The sequence below is a fragment of the Anastrepha ludens genome, chromosome 2 (genome assembly GCF_028408465.1).
Source record: "Anastrepha ludens isolate Willacy chromosome 2, idAnaLude1.1, whole genome shotgun sequence".
Classification (NCBI taxonomy): domain Eukaryota; kingdom Metazoa; phylum Arthropoda; class Insecta; order Diptera; family Tephritidae; genus Anastrepha; species Anastrepha ludens.
The window spans coordinates 90,487,008-90,495,538 of record NC_071498.1 but is presented as its reverse complement, the minus strand read 5'-3'; positions in this window follow the sequence as shown (position 1 = coordinate 90,495,538).

Here is an 8,531-nt window from a genome sequence, read left to right as displayed (position 1 = left end):
CAATTAAGTAATTAAGAAGAAGAAGAAACGAGTGTTGAAAATATTTATTCGACGTTTCAGTCGATCAAAACTTGACTCATGTCCTCAATAGATAGGTTATTGGCGGCTTAGAACTTTTACAACTGGGTGGAGGAATTCAGTTTCTGCCACTGATAGGTCGTCGCTCCAGCAGAGCAGAGCCTGAAATTTACAATAAAAATTTTCGGATTTGTAAATTATTTCACAGGAAAATTTTAAATGCAATCTTCTAAGGAATAATAGCTATATTTTGGGCCACTATTTCGCCATAGCATACAGTAGTTAAAAACAACCAAATATTGTGTTGTAAATTTATTTAGCAACCATAAAATTCTATCTCTCCATATGAAAATACGTGAAATGTTCCAAGCGTTCATTTAAGTACAATTAAAACAAAAAAAAATGAAACAATTAAAAAAAAATTGTATTTTTAAATAAAAATATTGTAACTCTTTACAAAAAAAAACATTTTTTTTAATTTTTATCGGAAAATAAGGAAAACATCTTTTAAAAAACTTATATTTATTTTTTCTTAAGCCGCCAATTATATGACCTACTGTTGAGAGGAAAAAGAATTGAACAAAAAAATGAAGATTTCTGAGTCCCATGACTCATTATATTATATAACTATAAAAAACCGTTCGCTATTTCCCCTACCTCCTTTTGCACAATTTTCGCTACGGTATTGTGAAGTAAAAAAACAACTACCGTTCGGAGGCGGCATGAAATTGTAGGCACATCCATTAGTTAATACCTCCAGTTTGAGGAGGAGCTCGGCCAAACACCCTTTAAAGAATGTAAAGGCTAATCATTTATACATATATACAAGGCCACGCAAAATCAATCACCCCCTATCGGAAGATCAACCATTTGCATATTTGACAATTGTGTGTCAACTATACCTCTAACGGGCTTGGTAGTGCAGTAGCCTGCAATCTCAGAGGTTGTGAATTCGAATCCCACGTAAAGCACGTCCACTTTTGCAAATTTTCCTACTCTCGCTGTTTCTAAAAAGAAAATCTCATTCCTCAACCCCAAAAGCTTATCCTTTCGATCCTTACTCCCACAAAATAGTCAGCGCATTATTTGCATTGTGGCTGCTAAAAAAAGGAAAAAATAAGAAAAACACACACTTACACATTGCACCAGTTTCGCCAGCAAGAGGAAGCGGCAACCGCGGTAATAGCGCAGACACACCAAATTTAGCGAAGTTCTCAACCATCTGTGCAATCCTTCTGCTAGAAAAATGTGACACACAGATGGCGCTCCAAGCAGTAAGAAGGCGTTGTTCCTAAGCAACGGCAGGTGTGTCAGAAACCAAAATATACTAACGAAACCAACTCAAGATTGAGTCTTGTCGAGGCCTTGTGCTCCCGAGAAGAGTGAGCAAGAAAAAAAAAAGCAAGAAAAAACGTGAACTAGACAGCTTCAGCATAGGGCAAGCAATGAAGCGCGAAAAAAATAAATATTGCCAACACTCAAAATAATTGTATAATTTAGTGAAAGAGTTATTAAAAAGAAAATTGGATGATTAATTTGGTGACATTCAGATCGGGCGATAAATACGATTTTCCACGGAACAGCCTGATCTCAGCGCTATCTTGCAGGTTCCTTTTATTGCTTGGTGAGGTATTACAAGCGCAACTCTTCGTTGCAACCCTGCTTGTGCTTCTATATACCTATAACTATGTCGCTTGTGTTCTAGAACTTTGACTGAGACCCCGCGTTACATATTCAGTTGATTTCGCATAATAAACTTAAAATAAGCGCCAGCTAGCAAATTCAAAACCTGGCTAAGTTTGCTAGTTATACTTACAACTTATCATCAAAATTTCATTGGATACAAACAAACCAACTTCGACACTTTCGGTGGTTTAGAAATAAACGAGACAAATTCTTAGCATAAATATATATTCAGACAAAAGACCAAATATGATTAAAATATTTAAATGGAGGCATTAAATATTTTAATCATATTATGTCTGTTAACAAAATACCATACTTTTAAATTACATACGAAAATTCCAATCAATTAAATTCTATTCACACATTTAATATTATAGTAATAAACTAGTATTTATCATGGATTTTAATAAATTTTATTTGTAGAGCAAGTCACAGCGCAATAATTAAATTTATTTACTGTATTTATGGAAACAATAATAAGTCTGATAAATGAAATTGCTGAGATACTACTAAGAACCGCTTAGCACATTCCAGAAATTGAACAATACTTTATCAAATACACATTTATCGTATGAATAATATATATAATAAAATATGCATTTACATCTACATAAATGTTTATTGAATTTCGCTTTAATACTACCACTCGAACACAAAATTAGAAAGTCAACCAAGCACGCACACAATATGTGAATATTGTAGTAAACGATTACGCAGAGATTTCAAATGAACGGCTAGGATACATAACTTTACAATTTAGTTGCCATACAATGATACCCATAGGAACCGAACTGGTGACCAGACAAGGAGTCTGTACTAAGGTGGGATTGGTCTGATTATTATTTTAATTAAAGTGTGTACAGGGTTTGATTGAAAAGTAATGAGCCTTATTTTTTTAAAGCAGTTTTATTAAAGCTTTTGGCTTACAAAGGGCCCGCCATCTATCGTTACGCATTTGAACTAGGTATTATTTGAAGAATGGTAACACTTAGCTGTCATCTGATTTGACAGAAAATTAGTTTTATTCTTCCGCTGAACGAAAATGGTTATGTATACGCTCAAAGAACGCTGGGAAATATTGCGATATTACTTTGAAAATCATGGTAATGTTGGGTACGAAAATTTGACTTGAAGAAGATGAAGACTTTTACCGAAAAATAATCTTTTCGGATGAAGTTCATTTCCATCTCGGCGGGTATGCTAACAAGCAAAATTGCCGCATTTGGGGCTCAGGAAACCCGCACGCACTCGAAGAAAAGCCGATGCATTCACAACGAGGCACTGTTTGGGGCGGATTTTGGTCGAGAGGCATCATTGGTCCATTTTTCTTCCAAAATGAGCGAGGAGTGGCCGTAACCGTCAATGGAGAGCGTTACAGGGCCATGTTGAACGAATTTTTGTTCCGAGAAATTGAAGAGGAGGATATTGGTGGCATTTGGTTCCAACAAGATGGCGCAACTTGCCACACAGCGAATGCTACGATCAATCTTTTACGCACTTTTGCGAAATTCTGATATCGTTTGGCCGCCTCGGAGCTGCGATTTGACGCCGTTGGATTATTATCTTTGGGGTGCCGTCAAAGACCATGTTATGCCAACAAACCAACAACAATTGATGCACTGAAGACCAACATACGCGATGTCATAGCTGAAATACAGCCGCATACAATCGAAAATGTGTTGAAAAATTGGACCGATCGTATGGGATGGTGCATGGCTAGCCGAGGCAGCCATATGAATGAAGTTGTGTTCCATCATTAACCGGAAGGATTGTACTTCAAAATAAAAGAAAACAGTTTAGAAAAATATTGAGTAGTTTCTTTTTTATAGCATTTTTAATTCCGTAAAGTTATATGGCAAACCCTTTAAAACTAATGTTCTTCAAAATAGGACCCTTGAGCGTCAATACACCGCTGGTAGCGGTCCTTCCACTGCACGAAACATTTTTTAAACTCATCCGCCTCAATCGCGTTCAATTCGGCTGTCACAGTTTTTTGGATCGTCTCGATGGAGTCGAAACGCCTCCCCTTCAGCTTTCTTTTCAGGCGCGGGAACAAGAAGAAGTCCGAAAGGGACAGGTCTGGGCTGTAGGGAGGGTGGGAAGGCACCGAAACTCCCATCTTGGCCAATGCAGAGGTGCAGAGGAAGGCGGTGTACGCCGGCGCATTGTCGTGATGAAGGGTCCAATTGTTGACGAGGTCGGGCCGAGCCCGGGCGATGCGGTTTTTCAGCCGAAGGAGCACTTCTTTGTAAAATTCCGCGTTTACAGTGCTTCCTTGAGGTACAAACTCCTTGTGGACGATGCCTCGAGAGTCGAAAAAGGTGATCGCTGCATTTTCGCCACTGCAAAATCCTAACACACTTTTAAAACAGCTTTCACGCGCGGAGCGATGTTGACTGCACCGCTGTTGCCAGCGAACTGGGACCGGTTTCTAGTGGAAGGATTCGTATGAAGGATCAGGTGGGTCTAGACGATATAAAAATCAGCGAGAACACTACTCGTATTTTATAAATACACGTTTTCTCAATACATAAGATTTGTGCTCTGTGGTAAATATATATATATTTTCCCATAGTTCCTAGATGAAACATAGGACATCATTGTTGTTAGTTTCTTTGTTTATGTTGGTTTCTGTAATCCGTTATTTTAAGATGAGTAGCGGATTGGCCTTCTGCATCCGATCCTGGATCAGGGGCTGCCGGACTGCCTCCAGGCTGGCATGCGTAGGGATATCCCCCTCGCTTTCCTCGGTTATCCCGCCTTTATTCGGTCGTCAAGGTCTCGTTCGCTTTAAACAGGGGATGTCACGTGAAAGAGAGGTTGACATTTGGGAGGGAGAGGCTATGTTTTCGCGTCACCATCCCCATTTGCTCATTTTGAATATTGGGTGATGAGCTCCCCCAAGGTAAAAGGTAGGGAAAAATGGTTTCTATGAAAGCCAAATATTACTGAAATTTAAGAAACTTTCCATAACCGACTGTGAAAAGTTGTTAGCGATCTAAGTGGATGATAAGGAGAACCGATGTACAGAAGTATGGTATATGCTGGAGAATGGATTGCATGAACTTGCAAAATATATTCAAAACTGTCAATCCCGGGATCCCGGAATACTGAAATTTCGGTATTTTTTAATGCCAAAAATTTGGAGATTTTCAGCAAACAATTTCAAAATTCGCGAGACTTAAAATACCGATAGTTTTGGCACCTCGAATTTTCGGGATTTCTAATTTCTTGCGAGACCTTCATTTCATATAAAAGCAGAAAAATCCTTTTTATAGTAAAAAGAGCAACAATGACAAACTCTTTACCAAAAAAGGAATTTGCTTGAACGCTTTGGCTTTCGTTTTCTTTTTAATATAAAAACAATACATTATGTATGCATAAATTATCACTTCATTTTTTATTTTAGCACAAATGAATACGTATTAAAGCTTACTACTTTCCGCTTATTTCGTTTAAATTCTTTCAACCACAAACAAAATTTGATCACTTTTTCAGTTTCCCCCCATCGACATTTTTTCGACATACTTTAAGTTACTTCATCAGTATTATTAACTGAGAATAAATTTAAATATGGTATTTCATTAGTTTTCACTTTGGGAAGGATCTCATAGAAGGTGGAGACATCGAAAACTATGAAAGAAGAATTCATCGAACAATTCAAGTCAGTCCATCCGATCGGCGTTCTAAGTAATAAAAAGCGAAAAGCATCAAAAGAGTATCCATTGTCAAACTGAAGTCAAAATTTGACTGCATGAACTTCTTGCCGATGTACTTCAGTTAAATTTCTGACGCCGCTTTCTGAGGTTTCTGAAAATTCTGATCAATAATAATTTATTTCCGCCATATAATACATACACAAGCGTTCACCTTGTCTTTCTAGTGCTGGAGACCTTTCTAGGAAATTTTTCGAAATAATTCGACCCGACCACCTACTAGAGGGTAGATTTTTAGCAGATCTTTGTTGTTATTAAATATTTAAACAACTTAAGTTCTGAATTTGAACTCAAACGCACCAAAGCTACTATTTTTTTGAAAATCCCGATCCAAACACTAGACCACTATTTCTCATTTCTTTTCACCTAGCCAAAATATACACTAATTAGTGCACAAACAATTTTTTTTTTTTAATATTTTACATCTAAGTCAGCTAAAATTTAATGTTTTAATTAAACATCAATAGTTTAATTTAGCAAAAACAACTTATTTAACAACAAGCGGAAACCCATAACCTGCATCAAAAATAGCTCTTGCCATCAATGAAGGTCTCGTCAAAATCGGTTGATCCATTCCGGAAATTTGCGGTTTCAGATAAACATTCAGATGCATTTTTTTCTATTGCGTATGGAAATAAGTTTCCACTCGCTGCTAATACTATTTTTGTGTTCGCTCTAGTAATATACTGGTGATTTGAAGATATATACTTGTATGTGAGGTCTCGATCGCAGTAGTTGACATTCCGTTGAAGCGTAAAGATCCTTTCTACGTTAGTCCCGAAAGAACGCCGTTTGCGGGAAGTCATACTTCATGATTAGCTTTGAAAGGGAAGTGTAGCTGAAACGTGTCGTGTATTGATAAATATTTACGGTAATCACGCTCCAGCAAATACATCTTGTAAAGAGTGGTTTCGCCGCTTCCAAAGTGGCTATTTGGACGTGAGTGATAAGATCGCGAACGGGCACCGAAAAAATTCGAAGATACTCAACTACAATACTTATTCGATGAAGACGTATGTCAAACCCTTGATGATATGTTTTAAGAGTTGAATGCCGGCACAAAAGAAAAGGTTAGGTTCTCTGCGTCATTACTATTACACTGTGGGACAAATTCAGGTTAGCAAAAATTAGGTCCATTCTGAGAGTGGCGGGTGAAAAAAGAGGCGAAATTAGAAGACCCGTATGCGCCGTTTTTTTATGTTAGTTCGAATTTTGTTTTAATCGGCCTTCGAAGTTTGCAGTCAAATGCCGATTTTCAGTATATTGTTTCATAAGTACCACAAAAATTTTCGAAATCAATTTTTTCAAAAATTGTAATTGTAGGTCTCTAGCAATAATTTGGCTTTTACAGATTGAAAAAATATCAATTAGTCGACGAGTTATAGCCAAAAAACCATATAAACAATTTTGCTCCGATTTCGAACTTCGAAGGCCGATTAAAAAAAAAAGAGGTTGTCTGTAAAGTCGGTTTACTGACGACAGTTTAACGTGATAACGTCATAAGAAAATACTGATTGAATGGTTGCATTTTTCAAAAGAAAATTTTAATTTTATTTGTTTGATAGATATTTTGTATGGATATAGAGAATGAGTTAACATTAACATAACATAACATAACATAACATAACATAACATAACATAACATAACATAACATAACATAACATAACATAACGATGGATTACTTCTGATCGTGGTTGAAGTAAGACGTGTATTTTTAAGCTCCCGTAAAGTGCGTGTATTTCACAGTATAAAACACTCCTTAAAACATACAAAGTGCTAATAGTGGCGTGTGAACATATGTGCTTTAAAGCGTGAGCTTGATAATTTCAATAAGATCTCCAGAAAGAGCTATTCAAATTTTAAAAACTCAAAAGTGCTCGCATAAAAGTGAATACCAATAACGCCTAAACTTTTAATAAGGAATCAGCTGTCTGCTGTTTGCAGATTCAAGTGTTCTCAAAAACCATTTGTTTTCGTTAAATGATATTGGCGCCAAATTCTAAACTTTAAGCTTAAAGCTGTACATCGTTAACGAATAGAGTGATTAAAGACAAGGTTAAGCTTTAAGCTTTAAGCTCTTTATGCTTAAAGAACTTCCAATACGAAAGCTTTCCTTGCACTGAAAAAGCTTGGGACTGGAAGAGCTTTTATTGTCCTCTGAAAGCTGACATCCAAGTAAAAATTATACCCAGCAATACAATTAATGATCCTCTATGCAATATGATGTCAACAATACAAATCATAGACACAATAGATAGTATCTCAAAAGAAATAAAAAAGCAGCTTAAGGAATCAGGAAACATCAAACGCGAAATCAAAAATACTATTGTTCACGAAATCTCTCGTTTAGAAGCACTTATACCATCAATCGAAAAACTACAACCAAGTGATGGTTCGACGCCACCATTATCTGACGCAAACTCGAACATACGCACCATTCTTCGCGAGGAATTATCCGAATTCACCAAGCTACTGCGGCCAAATAATGTATCAGAAGTTCCAACAATAAGTTATGCAGCTGCTGTAAAAACAAAAATTATGGCCAACAAAAACGTCACTGCAAAGCCTGCAATAATCATAGGTGCAAAAGACGGCACCAACTGTAGGCACACTGATATTCTCAATTCTTTCCGAAAAGGCGTCACATTTAAAGACACAACATATGCACCAGCGAAAATTGTACCTGTCTCAAATAACAAAGTGCGTGTAGAATTCGACACAATTGAGCAACGTGACGTTACAATGCGAAAACTTTCAGAAGTTACAGATCTCAAAGCGGAGAATGCAAGAAATAAGCGTCCTTTAGTCATTCTGAAAGGAATATCAAATGAAATTCCAGTAAGTGATCTGGTAAACATCATAACAAATCAAAATGCTAGTATCAGTGCGGAAATTAAACACGATGATGATATCATATATCGATTTGGACGCAAGAACCGCCGAAATCCAGAGACACTTTATAATGCAGTCCTAGAGGTATCAGGAAATGTTCGAAATGCAATGATTACACTCGAGCGCATCAACATCGATTTTCAACGAGTAAATGTATCTGACTTCAGTGCCTTCATACAGTGCTTCAAATGCTTGCAATTTGGCCATACCAAAACTAA